Source organism: Bos grunniens, chromosome 2, assembly GCF_055505025.1.
Source record: "Bos grunniens cultivar Pamir isolate PY7600 chromosome 2, Bosgru_T2T1.0, whole genome shotgun sequence".
Lineage (NCBI taxonomy): Eukaryota > Metazoa > Chordata > Mammalia > Artiodactyla > Bovidae > Bos > Bos grunniens.
The window spans coordinates 56658401-56676465 of record NC_141166.1 but is presented as its reverse complement, the minus strand read 5'-3'; positions in this window follow the sequence as shown (position 1 = coordinate 56676465).

The window sequence follows — 18065 nt, the reverse complement described above, 5'->3', positions numbered from 1 at the left end:
CTGATGACAATTTAATTACACCTGCTGGCCTTCAGAAATCTCAATGATTAAGAATTGCTTTGTTTGTTTTGTACTCTGTTTCATTAATCTTCCTGGATTCCTTTTCCTCCGAGGAAATCAAAGTGTTTCTTGTTAATAATTTTCAGTATACCTAGAGGGATTTGGTGGGCTTCTCTGGTGGCTCAGAGGGTAAGAATCTGCCTGTAATGCAGGAGACCTGAGTTTGGTCCCTGGGTTGGTAAGATCCCCTGGATAAGAGAATGGCAACCCACTCCAGTATTCTTGCCTGGAGAATTCCATGGACAGAGGAGCCTGGTGGGCTACGGTCCATGGGGTGGCAAAGAGTCAGACACAACTGAACGACTAACACTTGCACTTTTTCAAAGAGATTTGGTAATAAGTTGGAAGAAAATAATGGTAATTGACCTCCCAAGGTCATTCTAAGTCACCAGAAATTGGGATAAGAATTTGGAGATTCAAGTGTCCTGGTTGCTTAGTTAAGATGAACTTTGACCAAAACATCTAGACCATATTGTCTGTCATATGTAGGCTTAGCTGGTCCTTAGCTCTGTAAGCAGGACATGCTGTGTCTGTGTATATACAGGCTATACTCCAACCCTACAGCTAGTGCTTATCTCTAAAATGCAGAGAGGACAGGATAGCTGTGCCGAAGTGGGTCCACAAACTTCCAATTACTCTGATTCTCATGCTGTTTACCAAACAACCCACCAAGATTTACAGAACAATCTGTGGCTAACTTTTGGAATTTAGAATGTTATCATTACGGGTTTGCATGTTCTGTTGAAATGAAGGAAAAGGGGAAGGAATGAGAAGGACAGTGATGATCTAGAGTCTAATTTAATGTTGCCACAGATCTCTGTGTAAATAGCAGTGAATTTCTATTCCTTTTTTTTTATAATAACTATAAATATTTTATTTTTTAAAGTTTATTTAAATTTATTTATTTTAATTGGAGGCTAATTACTTTACAATATTGTATTGCTTCTGCCACATATCAACATGAATTTCTATTCTTTATGAAAGATGGTACGATTCCAACCAAGTCAATTGTTTCTGGAGTCAGGAAATGGGGTGTGTTGGTAATGCATGGAGGGGAAAAAAGACTGTTTATGCAAATACAGGCCTTCCCACAATGGCTGGGTCATAAAACGTTCACTTAGCAGCTCGAGATAAATATTAGGAATTGAGGAAACAGAAGTAAATGCCTTTTTCAAAAACAGGAAAACCAGGGATTTCCTTGGTGGTCCAGTGGTTAAGACTTGTGCTTTCAATGCAGAAGGCACAGGTTCAGTCCCTGGTCAGGGAACTAGATCCCACGTGCAGCATAGTGCAGCCGGAAAAGAAAAAAAAAAAAGAAAGAACAATAAAAGCAGAAAACCAGACTAGAGGCCATGAGCAGAACTTGTTCCTAATGTTTGTACTGTGATAGTCAAAGGTAGCGGGACTGACATCTAAAATGTGACACTCATCTGATCAGCTAGGTCGTCTGAGGACAGTTCGGATTTGGGGGAGTCCCTGTTCCATTTGCAGTGCCCTGAAGGATCTCCAAAACTGTTCAGCTCAATTTAGGTCATTCCTTTAATTATCGTTTTCCCATCAGTACCCCATTACTGACTCTGAATGATGGCTTTGTGCATTTTTCACTTAAGGGTAATGAACTGCTCTCTTCATAAAGTGCCATCATTCAACTTTGTTCCAAGGAGCTTCCTTACAGACAATTTCCATTTTAATCAGAAGTGAATGGGACTATTGCCTTGAAGTGGACCATCTGTGGGTTTACCAGGAATTTTATCAGCTTTGATCTTTATTCAATTTAACTTTCTGCCAGAGCTTCCAGTAAGGTTCTTTTAAGGCTGCAGAAAGCAGAGCTCAGAGCTCAGGGCAGGCAGTTCCCTTGCACTCACTGTGCCAGCCCATATGTTCTGCTCAAAATGAGGCCATTTGCTTTTGTGAATCCCCATGTTGGAGGGGTGGGGAAAGCCAGTTGGGAAGGTGAGAGGATGGAATGTGTGGACACAGACTTTATTGTTGGTGTCAGTCTAGATGAAAGTGAGAGCTGGAACCTTCTTCCCCAAGCTCATGGTCTGTTTCTTTCTTTTTTTTTTTAAAACAACTTTATTGAGACAACTGATATACAATGAACTGCAGACTGAAAGAGTACAATTTCATAAAATTTAACTTATGTTAATCTGGGAAACTGTCACTTCAATCAAGATAATACACATATCTTCCACCATAGAAGTTTCATAGTGCCTCTTGGTAATCCTTTTTTGTTCCCATCCCTAGTCAAGCACCATGACTATAGATTACTTTGCATTTCTAGGATTTTATGTAAGTGGACTCATGTTTTTTGGGGGGAGGTCTGGTTTCTTTCATTTAGCATAATTATTCTGAGATTAGTTCATATCATCACAAGTATAATTATCCCCCTTTATTGCTGAGTGTTCATTGTATGGACATACTGCAACTTGTTAACCCATTGAGCAATCATTCTTTTTGTTTTATAAAATCATTAAGTATTAGAGCTAGAAGGGGCTTTACAGTTCCCTTGTGTGTGTGCTAAGTTGCTTAAGTTGTGCCTGACTCTTTGTGACCCCATGGACTGTAGCTCGCCAGTCTCCTCTATCCATGGGATTCTCCAGGCAAGAATACTGGAATGGGTTGCCATGCCCTCTTCCAGGGGATCTTCCCCGGGGAGGATTTGAACCCGTGTTTCTTACATCTCCTGCATTGGTAGGTAGGTTCTTTACCACTAGTGCCACCTGGGAAGCCCTTAGATTACAATTCCCTTAATCTAAGGAGATTGTTGGAAAGATAATTGGAGCCAGAACACTACTTGAGAATTTCCTTGGAGATATTGAAAATACCTCTTCCTGCCCTTCAATCCCAAAGATGAGGTGGACCCGGGGTTCTGCATTTTGAACTGTATCTTCTGGTTATTCTAATCCCGATACGTGGCTAATAATACTTCAGATGGTGAACCAAATGGTTTAAATAATTTGCTCCAGGTCATAGAAGATTAGGAACAAAGGCTGAATTTAAATCCAGTTTCTGATCTTATATCATGCCAGCACCAAATCACATCTGACACATGGATGCTGACACTGTGTGCTGGCATGAATCATTGCTTTCTAATGAAAGATAAGGCCACAGCTTGGTACTCTGAACTGCTCTCATCTGCTTCCAGAAGAGGGCACTGATAGCAAATCTTTTATTTTATGTCTGCCTGCCTGCCTGCCTCTGACCTTTCTTCCTTTCCTTTCTCCCTTCCTTCTTCTTTTCTCTCCTCTCCTCTTTTTTCGTCACCAAAGTTGCAACATGAAAAGCAATGCAAGTGAGACAACAATGGTATGGGAAATTATTTTGTTTCAGTAAAAAGACAAGGCCCCTGCAGAAATTTCTTGACTTCATTGCACTTCTTTTTGGCAGGGCTATATGGTTAATTCCCTGACCAGGGATTGAACCTGGGCTGCAGCAGTGAAAGCCCAGAATTCTAACCACTGCTACTGCTGCTGCTGCTAAGTCGCTTCAGTCATGTCCAACTCTGTGTGACCCCATAGATGGCAGCCCACCAGGCTCCCTCATCCCTGGGATTCTCCAGGCAAGAACACTGGAGTGGGTTGCCATTTCCTTCTCCAATGCATGAAAGTGAAAAGTGAAAGTAAAGTCGCTCAGTCGTGTCCAACTCTTAGCGACCCCATGGACTGTGGCCCACCAGGCTCCTCTGTCCATGGGATTTTCCAGGCAAGAGTACTGGAGTGGGGTGCCATTGCCTTCTTCTTTCTATCTCTAATTACATAATATTTTTCTTCTTCCTTTTCTTCATGTACTAACCTTATCCTGAGAAGATACCAGAGCTGAGGTTCTGCATAACTAAAGCTTTGGTTTGAATATTACCTAGATGAGGCAATGCAAACTAGGTGAGTGTTGAATTCAGAAGGGGCTCCAATATACTTAAATGAGTTTAGCTATTTCAGTGTTGCATTTGAAACACAATTATTGAATACAAACATATACAGAATGACAAATGCATTATTCCATGAGTCTGACAAGGAAACGAATCTCATTACTTTATGGTCACACTTCTATGACAGAACAGTTCTATTTTGCCAAAATGTATATCTGTGTTTATGCATATATACATGCTCCTTGATGGTCTATTTCTATACCCAACCCAAAATAAATACAATGAAAACTGTCTCCTTACAATCCAGTTAGTTATTTCTTGCATGTGTTGTGACAGAAACATTTTCACTGTGATTTCTGTTCTCGGGTAATGAGAAGCTGTGATAGACATTAACAGAAGAGGCTTCAAGTGGAAAGTTCTCCCAGATTTTCTCACCGCCTCCCTCCAAATTTGATATGCTGCGATGTTTTTAGTCTTATTATTCTAGTGTCTGGGTGGATATGTCAGGAAAGAAAAGATGAAGTGCTGGAATCTAAAAATGGGTAAACAGCTGTCAAGAGAAATTCTGAAGATCTGTCTTTAAGCTTGGAGAAGGTTTAAAGAATTTATTCTTGGCACCATTTCCTATAATCAGTAATTAGTAACCCATTGAAAGGATATTTGTTAAATACCTACATTTTAGATAAAGACTATTGAGATTGCATTAAGCCAGTGGGAAAACATACTGAAATATTCGTTCTAGAATAGATTTCAGTCTCTGGCAGTAGGTAGCCTCCTGAAGTCAAATAGTTCTTGGGAATCAATAACCCAGTTAGGCCCAGGAGACTGGGATCTCTAGATTTAGTAGACTGGCACAGTTGCTGGAACATCTGCCTATGGCTATGCACCTTAGAGGAAAGATGTTTTCTTTTCAGGCTTTAAAGCTCAGAAGATTTCGGAAAACAGGTCTCCAGGTACTGAACAACTACTTATCGATATTACAGTTGGGTTCATTGCTGTCCCTGCCCTGAAGCTTTTGTTGAAGTCTCCTTCCAATCAGTCAATTCAGGGTTTAATCTGGCTAATCCTTTTAAGCACTGGAATCCTTTTTCTGTTGTAATTTTTCCAGTCCAAGGAGAAGGAATACATGTTTAGATTCATAAGAGACCTGTGTTTTCTAGCACACTGCAGCAGTATCAGACATACGTAGCAAAAAAAAAAAAGCAAACTACTTTTCTTCTTCTATGGTTTTGTTGTTCAGTTGCTCAGCTGTGTTTAACTCTTTGAGACCCCATGCACTGCAGCAGGCTTCCCTGTCCTTCACTGTCTCCCGGAGCTTGCTCAAACTCATGTCCATGGAGTCAGTGATGCCATCCAACCATCTCATCCTCTGTCGCCCCCTTCTCCTCCTCCTGATGAGAAATATTTGTAGTTTCTTGAACTCAGGTACAGTTAAGTTGTGTATGTTTCTCCTGCACAACTTAATTACCAGGCATGTTAAGTAAGTCTGTCAATGATGACAGTCCAGTATGTTGGCATTTTCCTATCTCCAGAAGTCCTTGGTTAGGCAGATCATGGGTACAAAGCACAGTGTTTGTAAGACCATGCCCCAGTAAATCTCAGATTAGAAGGTTGGCTTTGCCACTACCTGGTAACTTCTTTTCCAATCAATTAAAAACATTTGTGGAAAATAATGGTGGTCTGAATTACATTGGTGACAAGAGCTAGAAGTAAAGAGATGGTTTCAAAGATATCCAAAAGGTAGACTCAAGAAGACTGATGACCGTGTGACTGTATGAGGCTGGTGGGGCTGCTGCCACAAACCTGATGGCTTAAAACAATGAAATGTATTCTTTCACATATCTGAAGCCAGAAGTTTGGAACCATGGTGATGATAAGACTGCATTCCCTCCAAAGGCTTTAGGCAAGAATCCTCCCTTGCCTTCTCAGTTTCTGAGGACTTTAGGCATTCTTTGACTTATGGCTGAATAACTCCAACCTCTGCCTTGTCTTCCTATGGCCCTCTCTTCCTTCTCTGTCTTCTTTCTATGATAAGTCTCCTTCTGCCTTGCCCTTAGAAAAACACATGCCTTTGAATATAGGGACCACCAAGATAATCCAAGATGATCTCATCTCAAAATCCTTAATTATATCCGCAAACTCACTTTCTTCAGATAAGGCCACACTCATATGTTTGGGGCTTAGGACATGCACATGTCTTTTTGGAGGTCACCATTTGACTCACCACAGTGGCCAACCTGAATATATTTGATTGTGCAGGTTCAGTAAGGGTAAATCCAAAGCCCCTGGTCTGGCTAAGTGGGAAGACTGTGGTGGCAAATAGCCAAAGAGGAAAGATTAGAAGAGATGCCATTTTTGTCATTTAGTTTTAGACACAAGTATAAGACGAGGGATAGAGAAAGTAGAAACTTAACTTCACCATTTGCCTTGTATTCACATAGTCTTGAGATTTCCAATAATGCTGTCAATGTTATTCAATTAGTAGTCAAGAAAATAGATAAAAAGCTACAGTGTTCCTGACTATATTAGATTATTATGTCATCTTTGTAAAACTTTACTTGAAAAATACTTCAACATAAACAGTATGATGTAGGAATGAAATTAATTTTTCATTTATAACCTGGCAGCAGTTAGCTATCATTTGAAGGATCCTGATCAGGAGTCCATACTCTAGCTATGATTATCAGGCACTTGCAAATATTGCTATGGAAATCTGCACGTGCGGATTTTCTCATTAGCATAAGAAATGTAAGGAATAACTTTTCACCGCTGAAATGGGTGGTGCTCAGAGTACATGTTGACTCTCAATTCCAAGCACACTTGCATGAAAACTTATAGGAATCTGGCCAGCCCAGCTGTCCAATTCCTTTGGAGAAGCCCTCAAAGGAGACTAAAGGAGAAGCCCTTTAGTCTTGGGTCCCACGTTTCACGGAGCACCCGTGCATGATCAGAATGTTCCCATTCTCACCATTAGAACATTATGGTCCAGCTTGGAGTGAACCTCTCATGCCAAGTGCCTGTTGGCAAGTCTGAGGACAGAGTGGAACTTCCCCAAACTCACCAGTTCAGGTTGAGTGTCTTTGTGTCCACTTGCTTAAAAAAAAATGAGCATTTTGGAAGATTTTTGGCTAAAGACTCACTTTCATCTTAGCCGGCCACTTTTTGAGGAAGATATGGGGGAAACTGAGGTGGCCTCACCTACGTCTAATCCCCAGAAGCTATTGACCGAAAGTTCTATTTACCAACAGCCTCAGGTGTTTGTTAAATGTACACATTAGTTTGGATAATTTTGCAACAGAATCTCTTGACCTTTGAGCCCAGTTCCCTGCGAGAACTGTTGACAATACATTCTCTGGGTATCCAAGGAAAGAGAGGATGACTTCATACCTGGGTAAAGTGACCAACTGAGTGATCTCTTCACCCATAATCTGATGCAGGGGTCTACCTAAAACAAGTGTTCTATGTGCTTAGTTGCTCAGTCATGTCCGACTCTTTGAGACCCCATGAACTGTAGCCAGCCAGACTCCTCTGCCCATGGGGATTCTCCAGGCAAGAATACTGGAGTGAGTTGCTATGCCCTCCTCCAGCATATCTTCCCAACCCAGGGATGGAATCCAGGTCTCCCACATTGCAGGGGGATTCTTTACCATCTGGGCCACCAGGGAAGCCCAAGAATACAGGAGTGGGTAGACTATCCCTTCTCCAGGGGAGTTTCCTGACTCAGGAATCGAACCAAGGTCTCCTGCATTTCAGGCAGATTCTCTACCAGCTGAGCTACCGGGGAAGCCCAAGTGTTCTATAGTTACAGCATGAAACATGGAACTCAATGACTTCTCTGTTTGAATAGGTTGGATTCTCTGAGAGAAGTTCCTAGAATTTACAGTGTACTGACTAACAGTGGACTACAGTGCTATTTATGCAGCAGGCTCAGTGTATGATAAGTATATGTGTATGTGTGTGTACTTGCATTCACAAATAGAAGAGTTGGGGACCCATTTGAGAGGTTGTTTAGCCTTAGCAAGATCTTCTGTATGTACACACACACATGCACACACACCTGAATGAGAGGAGATAGTCTTTCTGATACTTCATAACTGATGATTCAAAACTGGAGGAATAATGAGTGGTTGCTACTTGATATTTGCTTCTATAAATGAGTAGTATTCTTGATGATTCAAGTAATAATTATTACCAGAAAACAATAATCTATAAAACTCCATTTGTTAAACCCATGTGATTTGAAAGAGTTCCAATAATTTTTCATCAGTTTAAAAACTATAAAAGGGGACAGCTCTAGTAACTTAACAATGCTGTTAGTTCTGTATATAATAAAATTGCCCCTGAGTTTATACTTCTGAAAGTGCCCATAGTTGCTGTAAACAAAAAGAATTTATTGAAGAGAGACTGTGGAAATGCTATAAATGTAAAGTAAGGGTAAAATTCTCTAACTGAAACATTTTATGTTTCTAAGAGTAAAATTTGCATGTGGAGAGAAAATAACTTTAATAAATGAGGAAAATATGTCAGTTTTAGAGAAGACTGCAAGCAAAAAATTGTGAAATACTAGCTACCTACTTATAATTTTTAGTGGTATCATTTCTCTCCAGTTTTGGTGAAGAAATTAAAGACTAGGCAGAAAGCAAACAAACTGCAACTTTTTATTGAAATTAACTTCCTAAAGAAATGTATGCAATAACTTCAGGGTAATCATTTGGAGTTGACACTTCTCCTGAAGTACAGCTAGTAAGTGTCACAGAGCTACCCAGGTATTGATACTGAAACTAAACAATCCAAGAAGTTTTTGGCCAGAAAGTCTTACTCTGATGGGAAAAGGGGAGAAAGGACGATAAGGAAAAGGAAATGGCCAAAGGGAAGCTAAAACCCCAGTAAGAAAATCTGATTCATTTCTAGTAATCATTGATTCATAAAATCTTAGTAGCAAAGATGACCTAAGAGTCACCTAATTCTGTCCCCTCAACTGCATTGCAGGCAGCAGTCACCCTGACCATTAAGGCCGTATTTATAGTCCACACTGCTATAATTGTCTGTTGCATTGCTTTCCCTCATGTTGAATCCAGCTCTTTAGATTCAGTGGGTCCTGGTTCTGTCCCCTGGAATACATGGGATAACTCTTCTCTCTGTTTTACCTGACACCTTTTCAAATATTCAAAGACAGTTGCTGTCTCTCTTCTCTGTCTCAAAATAAATGGGTAATCTGGGGCAGTTATGAAGTCTGAGGATTGGGATGGCAGGGACATTCCAGGGAATGTCACACTACCCGTCTCCAGCTGATCTGAAGGGAACAACCTGACAACCTATAGAAGAGTCCCTGAGACAGATTAATTCGTCTTCATCCCAGATTGTTTAGTCAAAAGTCAGGAATAAGAATTCTAATGCTATATTGAGTGTTTTGCTATGAAGTGAAGGCTGAATAAAGTCTTGGAGTCATGAATTGTGACATTATTTTTAAATTGCCATTATCATTTATTATCAGCCCAGTGTTACATCCTTGGTTTTATGATGCAAACAAAAAACTCAATGCAAATAAAGATTAACATGATGTTTTGGTAATGCTTAGACCAAACAAGTGATTATTTTATATTTAATTTTTTTTCTTTAAGAAACCCAGAGACACAGTCTAACAGGGACTTGCAACTGGAATGTAAGATGACAGGTAGAGAAACCATTCAATCAACATTCTTTTGGACACTGACTAGTGTTGTATTGTCCATAGTTTAGAATACTTTAACAGAGTCAATGATTCAGTTTCAGTGTACAGTAGCAGTTTTAGAGTACATCCAAGTGATTGTTAGTTACTGCTTGAAGTGCCCTGATTACAAATACATGACATGAATGGTTATCCAACATTGAAAAGACAAAACTCAGAAGTCTGCACCCTCACCCCCCAGGAGCTACTCCAACATTTCAGCTGATTTTCTTCCTGATTTTTCATCAACACCAGAGATTTTGTAATGGTTATATTACTAAAAATATGTGAATGTTTATTAGAAATAATTTCTTTGTTGATAAAATTAGTCATGATAAAGACATACAGATCTGTTGAAAATATATAGGCAGTCTTGCTCTTTCAGGCACGAGGTATAAGAATCTCATGACCCCAATAACTGTAGTCTTCAAAAAGGTACTTGGGATTTCTGACTCTGACCAGTAGGTTCAGGTTTAGAAGGTTTTGGTTACTTGACTCCTATTAAAAATTTAGATAAATCCTGCCGCTATAATAAACTTTTCATTCAAGAGCTATTGCAGCACCTGAAAGAGTAGAGATTTGGGACTTTGTCACGCTCACAACAGCTTCTGTGACTGCTTTTGTTACTGCTTGCCTGTATGTACGACAGAATTTCATCTGATACATTCTATCATTCTACCTGGAAGCAAGGATATGGGAAGAAAGACCTAAAACTTTCACTCACCTCTAGTTATTGAAGATGTGTTAGGCTTGATTATTACTGCTCAGAAACCTTCACTCTCTCCCCTTGACTTTCTCTCTTAACATGTAAGGAATACACTTTCCATCCTTTGACACTGGGATGGCCACAGAACAATGTTCACAGGACATTTTAGCCAATGTTCTCTCACTTCTCTGCCAAGACAGTGAGAGGAACATGCCCTAGGTGGCACTAGGGACAAGGAAGCTGAGAAAAACAGGGAGCCGACCTGGTCCTGAACTGCAGCATGGATATGCCCAGTCATCAGCAAAGCTATGGCTGCAGACCTGCAGAGAAACGTAAGTGTTTGTTGTTGCATACCATTGAGACTCTGGTGGTCAGTGCTTCTAATAAACATCAGCATGTTTGTGTTTCTAATAAACATCAGCAATTGCCACAATTGTTATGTGGCAAATGCTGACTGCATACAAGGCTACAAATATTTAAGTCCCCCTTCCCTTGTGGCTCAGCTGGTAAAGAATCTGCCTGTAATGCAGGAGACCTGGGTTTGATCCCTGGGTTGGGAAGATCCCCTGGAGATGGGAAAGGCTACCCACTCCAGTTTTCTGGCCTGGAGAATTCCATGGACTGCAGAGTCTGTTGGGTCTCAAAGAGTCAGGAATGACTGAGTGACTTTCACTTTCACTTTCCCCAAGAAAAACTAATAGTCAGTTCAGTTCAGTCGCTCAGTCGTGTCCGACTCTTTGCGACCCCATGAATCCCAGCACACCAGGCCTCCCTGTCCATCACCAACTCCCGGAGTTCACCTAGACTCACGTCCATCGAGTCAGTGATGCCATCCAGCCATCTCATCCTCTGTCATCCCTTTCTCCTCCTGCCCCCAATCCCTCCCAACATCAGAGTCTTTTCCAATGAGTCAACTCTTTGCATGAGGTGGCCAAAGAATTGGAGTTTCAGCTTTAGCGTCAGTCCTTCCAAAGAAATCCCAGGGCTGATCTCCTTCAGAATGGACTGGTTGGATCTCCTTGCAGTCCAAGGGACTCTCAAGAGTCTTCTCCAACACCACAGTTCAAAAGCATCAATTCTTTGGCACTCAGCCTTCTTCACAGTCCAACTCTCACATCCATACATGACCACAGAAAAAACCATAACCTTGACTAGACGGACCTTTGTTGGCAAAGTAATGTCTCTGCTTTTGAATATACTATCTAGGTTGGTCATAACTTTCCTTCCAAGGAGTAAGCGTCTTTTAATTTCATGGCTGCAGTCACCATCTGTACTGATTTTGGAGCCCAAAAAGATAGTCTGACACTGTTTCCACTGTTTCCCCATCTATTTCCCATGAAGTGATGGGACCAGATGCCATGATCTTTGTTTTCTGAATGTTGAGCTTTAAGCCAACTTTTTCACTCTTCTCTTTCACTTTCATCAAGAAGCTTTTGAGTTCTTCTTCACTTTCTGCCATAAGGGTGGTGTCATTTGCATATCTGAGGTTACTGATATTTCTCCCGGCAATCTTGATTCCAGCTTGTGCTTCACAAAGCCCAGCGTTTCTCATGATGTACTCTGCATAGAAGTTAAATAAGCAGGGTGACAATATACAGCCTTGACATATTCCTTTTCCTATTTGGAACCATAGTCATCAGCATCCAAATCAGAGTAGGGTCTAAGCACTTGAATATTGCTTCATATAATTCTCATAACAAATCTAGGGGGTGACATTATTTTTCCTATGATACAGATAAAATAATCATGACTAAGAGAGGTAAAACACCTTGGTCAAAATCATACAACTAGAAAGTTAGCCTCAATCCTGACTGTAGATAGAGTCCATCATCTCCCCCTATATTTCATTGCTCACTCTTACCAACTTGCTTGGGTTGAACTGAAACCTTAAGTAAAACTATATCCTTGCACATGGCAAGAGGGACAAAGAGTGAACACATGCACCAGTGAGGGTCATTCATGTGCACACTCAGTCATTTAATACTTGTTTGGTGAGAACCTACTATTGCCAGTGTACTATTGTGTGTCCTGGGGATTTAGTTCTTGCCCTCAGAGGGCACACATTCTCATCTTATTACAGCTGTGTTAGTTAAATATATGCTTAAGGGATTTTTTTTTTAATGGTGTAAAGATTATGGCCTCATTATATACTATGTCTGTAAACAACAGCCCTAGTTCAAAGAAACTCCCTATCTTTGATAGTCTGACGTTTAGTGTGGTGATCACTAACTATTAACAGTGAAATGCATGTAACAACCACTCTCAGAAATGTATTGTTACTAATGATAAACCTGAATTGTTGCTCCACAGAGTTCTCTCAGACATCACAGGTCAAAGAGTTTAGAAAAACAGAGTTACTCCTACTGATCCACCAGGAGAGGGGGAAAAAAAGCAATGGGATATTATAATTCTTATTAATAAACATTATTAAGCTCAGACAATTTCTGAATTTTAGAATAAAATAATTAATCTACTGAAATGATGCTAAACCAGAAAAGATTAAAAAGTATAATTAAAGAACAGGAATGACATTTGTTATCAGAGGCATCTCAGCAGACTATCTGAACAGTGCACCAAACAATGTGAATTATTTCTACCATCATAATGGTATTTGCTATAATACAATGGCATACAAGAAATCTAATTGCAACCTGCCAAGGATTAAAAAAAAAATTATAATGTAAAAATACAGGAAGAGTAGATATGATCTGTATTTTTAAAAGAACATGGTAATACTACTATATGGTTCAATTTTTAGATATCAGGATTTAATATAATAAGAAAAGACAGAGAAAATGAAAATTGGGGAAACTTTTGAATAGGTGCTTTAAGAAGGGGATTTGCAACTGAATGGAAACTGGCTGATTTTGATTACACTTTAATATGAGATAAAGTAAAGATGGGATAAATCCAAAGTAAAACATAATTATAAGTTTCTGCATAATCCCTGGAAAAAATATTAAAGATTAGATTCCAGAATTGTATTAGTAGCTCCATAAGATTTTACCATTCACAGTTACCCACTGTACATTAAGCATTGTCATAAAACAGATAAAAATATATTCATAGATAGAAATAATCATAAAGGTATTAAACAAGATATCTGGATTTAAAGTTTTGCCTTCCTCCTTCTGAAATAGAAAAAAATCATAAATACAATTTATTATAGAAAATAATCTGTATAAATACAAGAGTAAGAGCGAGGAGACAGAATGCTATGAATTCATTTGTCAGTAGAAAAAACAATTACATGCAAACCACTTTTCCTATGAAGAAAGCATGAACACAGCATGCTTTACATTATCCCTTGATTTCTTTTCACAGATATATAAATTCCCATGGATGGGAACACAGATAATGAGTCGTGGAGATTAATTGACCAAGTAATCAGACTAGTGGTCCTTGCTCCACAAAGGCTCAGAAAGATGGGCATCATTCATTCTAACGTAAAATAACCCTCAATTGTGAACAGAAAAGTCGACATCCCTTAACTTAAATGCTGACAACTGATAGATTTGCTGTACTGCACATAGGTGAGAATTATAGCTTTATTTTAGGTGAATATCTGAGATTTGGGAATATCTGATTATGAAGAGTCTGAGACTGGCCAATTAAGTGTTGATAGAAACTTACCATGAAGTATGGTTTCCATCCATTCTAAACTTTCAGAAACCAACAGTGTGGTAATAAATTTAGTGATTTGAGTGTCTTTTTTGTTTACCTGCAATACAGAAGGAAGTGGACATACACAAAATAAACTTCTGCTAAAAATCTGAATGGGTGATGAAGGCCATTTATCAATGCAAGATCAAACATACTTTTAGGGGTTGTACATTCTAAGAGTTGTGGGAGAAGAAGGAGGAGGAGGAAGGGGAGGAAGAGGATAATAAGGAGGAGGAGAAGAAAAGGGATGGAGGAAGGGAGAGAGAAGGAATTAGAATATATTCTTTTAAAAAATCAATTTAGACATTTTTAGAAATGAAATTTCAGTTCAGTTCAGTCACTCAATCATGTCCGACTCTTTGTGACCCCATGGACTGCAGCACACCAGGTCTCCCTGTTCATCATCAACTCCTGGAGTTTACTCAAACTCATGTCCATTGAGTCAGTGATGCCATCCAATCATCTCATCCTCTGTTGTCCCCTTTTCCTCCTGCCCTCAATCTTTCCCAGCATCAGAGACTTTTCAAATGAGTCAGTTCTTTACAACAGGTGGCCAAAGTATTGGAGTTTCAGCTTCAGCATCAGTCCTTCCAGTGAATTTTTCAGGACTGATTTCCTTTAGGATGGACTGGTTGGATCTCCTTGTAGTCCAAGGGATTCTCAAGAGTCTTCTCCAACACCACAGTTCAAAAGCATCAATTCTTTGGTGCTCAGCTTTCTTTATAGTCCAACTCTCACATCCACACATGACTACTGGAAAAACCATAGCTTTGACTATATGGACCTTTGTTGGCAAAGTAATATCTCTGCTTTTTAATATGCTGTCTAGAAAAACAGAAGTCAAAAGTCATTGTAGCTGGGGAAATATAAGTAAAAATTGCATTCCTACAGTAATGTCATCTCTGAAGAAATTATCTTTATCCATTTTGAAGTATTTTTCTAGAATATGTAATTAAATAATAATATTGACTTCTTATATTTTAAAAAGGATGGAAAGTGAAAAGTGTTAATTGCTCAGTCATGTCTGACTCTTTGTGACCCTATGAACACAGCCCGGCCAGGTTCCTCTGTCCATGGACTTCTCCAGGCAAGAAAACTGGAGTGGGTAGCCATTCTCTTCTCTAGGGGATCTTCCCAACCCAGGGATCAAACCTGGGTCTCCTGCATTGCAGGCAAATTCTTTACCATCTGAGCCACTAGTGAAGACCCCCTCCCAAATAAAGATATGTTATTTATTATAATATTACTTTCATGAATTACTAAAAATATTGACACTTAAAGTGGTTAGAGTACTAGAAGACCTAGATATGACTGTGAGTTTATTGCATTTTAGAAGAATGTGTGATTTATTTCTGATTATAAGGTTGTTATATTGTGGAAAGTATGAATAATTAGAATCATAAAAAGAAGAAATTGACAAATCTATAATTCTTTCACACTATTTATAGGTGTTATCACTTTGAAACATTTTCTTTCAGTCATTTTGCTTCTCTCTTTAAAAAATATACATATACAAATTTGTGTCCTAATTGTTAAAATAGTCTATCAGAAACATTTTTGTATGTGATTAAACATTTAGTAAGAATCATTTTAAATGTTGTATAATATTCCATTACATAAATGGGCTCTTCCTTTAATGTTCTATTTATTTGTATATTTATATTTGCTACTTTCAATGACCTCAGAATGCACAAAACTCTTTGCATTTCAGAATACTTTCTTAGCAAAGATCCTTATGACTGTAATTATTGAGCCAAAAGCTAAATGTTTTATACACTGTTATGGCAGACAATGACTAACTGTTTGCCAGACTTGTTTGATTTTCCTCCTGGGCACAGAGATAGAGTGCATTTCTCAGCCTTCTTTGGTGTAAGATGTGCACTCAAGAAGGAATTATTTCCAGAGGAACATGGGGAGAAGTGATGAAATGATGTACAGTGCTTCCAAGTGTGGCCTCTAGACACCTCACACAGTGCTCAGCCTCTCTCTCCTTTGCCTGCTGGCTATATGTCAATGCAGAGGGAGCTTGTGTGGCCTTTGTGGAAGACAGCAGAGCATCTGTCAGGCTGTTTTTGAAGGTCCGTGAAGCGAAATAGCCCTAATTTGCATTGCCTCTAATTGATATTATATGAGTGAGAAATAAAATTCTATTATGGTAAGCTATTAAAATTGGGGGTTTTATTCATTTTACTAACAGTGTAATCTTAACTAATAGGGATGTTGGCTTTGGAAATGAGCTACAACTCTCTAATATAAATCTAAAAGATGTGGAATCAGCATTGGGTAGTAAGGAAACTAATATCAGAGGATGGAGAGATGGAGACCCATGTAATACAATAGAAAAATATGTGTTAAAATAGTCACTGAAAATAGTTTGAAAGCAGATCAAGCACTCTGTATGCTGGTGGTAACTCTAGGGGAAGAGACTGGAAAGCAGAATTATGTGATGTTTACCAATTGTTACTAGGTTCTGTTAGGAAGATACTGGAAGAAAAAAATGAATCAGAAAATAGCTGGATGATTTTCAAGCAGAAATAAGAAAATACAGAGAGAAAAGAAATTTGGGGCATCAAAGAGTTGGAAAAGCTAACATTTCTAGACCCCAAACAATAGAAAACAAGATTGAAAATGCTTTTAATCAAGGACCCCATGACAAAGACCAATTTATAATATTAAGGGCATATCATTCTCTCCCAAGACTCCCATGCTCTGTATGACCTCAATGATGCTGGCATTAAGTTGTATGTATGTGAGAGAGGCATAGGGGTGAGGAAGCAAGGAAAGCTATCAGAGCTAATAATTTTATTTAAGAAAGAGATTTGAGTGGTATTCCTGGCATGTGAGACTGAGTGGTAAAAACACATTGCCAAAGAAATCATAAATCTGGAGTAAAAAAGCCTTTGGCTGCTTGAGCCTTCAAATCATTCTTGGACCCCTAAACTTGCCTAAGCAAGAAGTGGGCTGAAAAAGCTATTTGGTCTCATGAGAAGAGGCCTCCCACTTCACTGGAATTATGAGCAAGATGGAAATGGACAAGGAAGCAATTCCCAGAGGGAAAATCCAACAACCATGGAGGAAAAATTGAGACGAGAAGCCGCCGACAGAAAGTAGAATCAAGGTCAAGGCAAAGCACTTCTCCCTGGAGGAAGGAACTTTCAGTCAGCGTAAATGCTATTAGAGCAGTGACTCCCACGTCCAGAATCTTCCTTGTTTTGAATGAGAGGATTTATTTATTTATTTTTTGTAATTATAAAAAATGCTGTTTGGCAATACAAAGAAATGAAGTACTGATAGCGTCACAGAATGGATGAACTTCAGAAACATTCAGCTAAGTGAAGGAAGCCAGACACAAAAGACCACATATTATATGATTTCATTTCTATGACGTATGGAAAAAATGCACATCCACTGCGGCAGAAAGTAAATTAGCGGTTGCCTGGTATTGAGGTGGGAGTGAGGAATGACTACAAAGGGGCCTGAGCTGGAAATATTCTAAAACTGGATTGTGGAGATGGTTGTACAATTGTTAATTTACTTAAAAATCATTTAATTGTATACTTAAAACAAGTACATTTTAAGATGTGAGAATTCATCTCGGTAAACTTTTTTTTTTTTTTTCATTTGCTGGTGAATGTGGAGGAATGTAAGGAGGAAAAGTCTTCTCAGATTGCCCAGTCATAAAGAATCCACCTGCCAATGCAGGAGACATAAGAGATGTGGATTTGATCCCTGGGCCAGGAAGATCCCATGGAGAAGGCAATGGCTGCCCAGTACAGTATTCTTGCCTGGAAAATCCCATGACAGAAGGAGCTTGGTGGGCTACAATCTTTGGGGTTGCAAAAAATCAGACACAACTTAGTGACTGAGCATGAAGAATGAAATTTGGAATAATCTGTAGAGTCATAGGGTACTATATGTAAAAACTTGAAAAATTCAAATGTTTGTTTTCTCTTATCCAACAATTCCATTCCTAGGAATTTATTCAAAGGAAATATTTGGATACATGCTGTAAGATTGATTCTTTTTTTGTGTGTGAAATTGTCTACAATATTGAATAATTG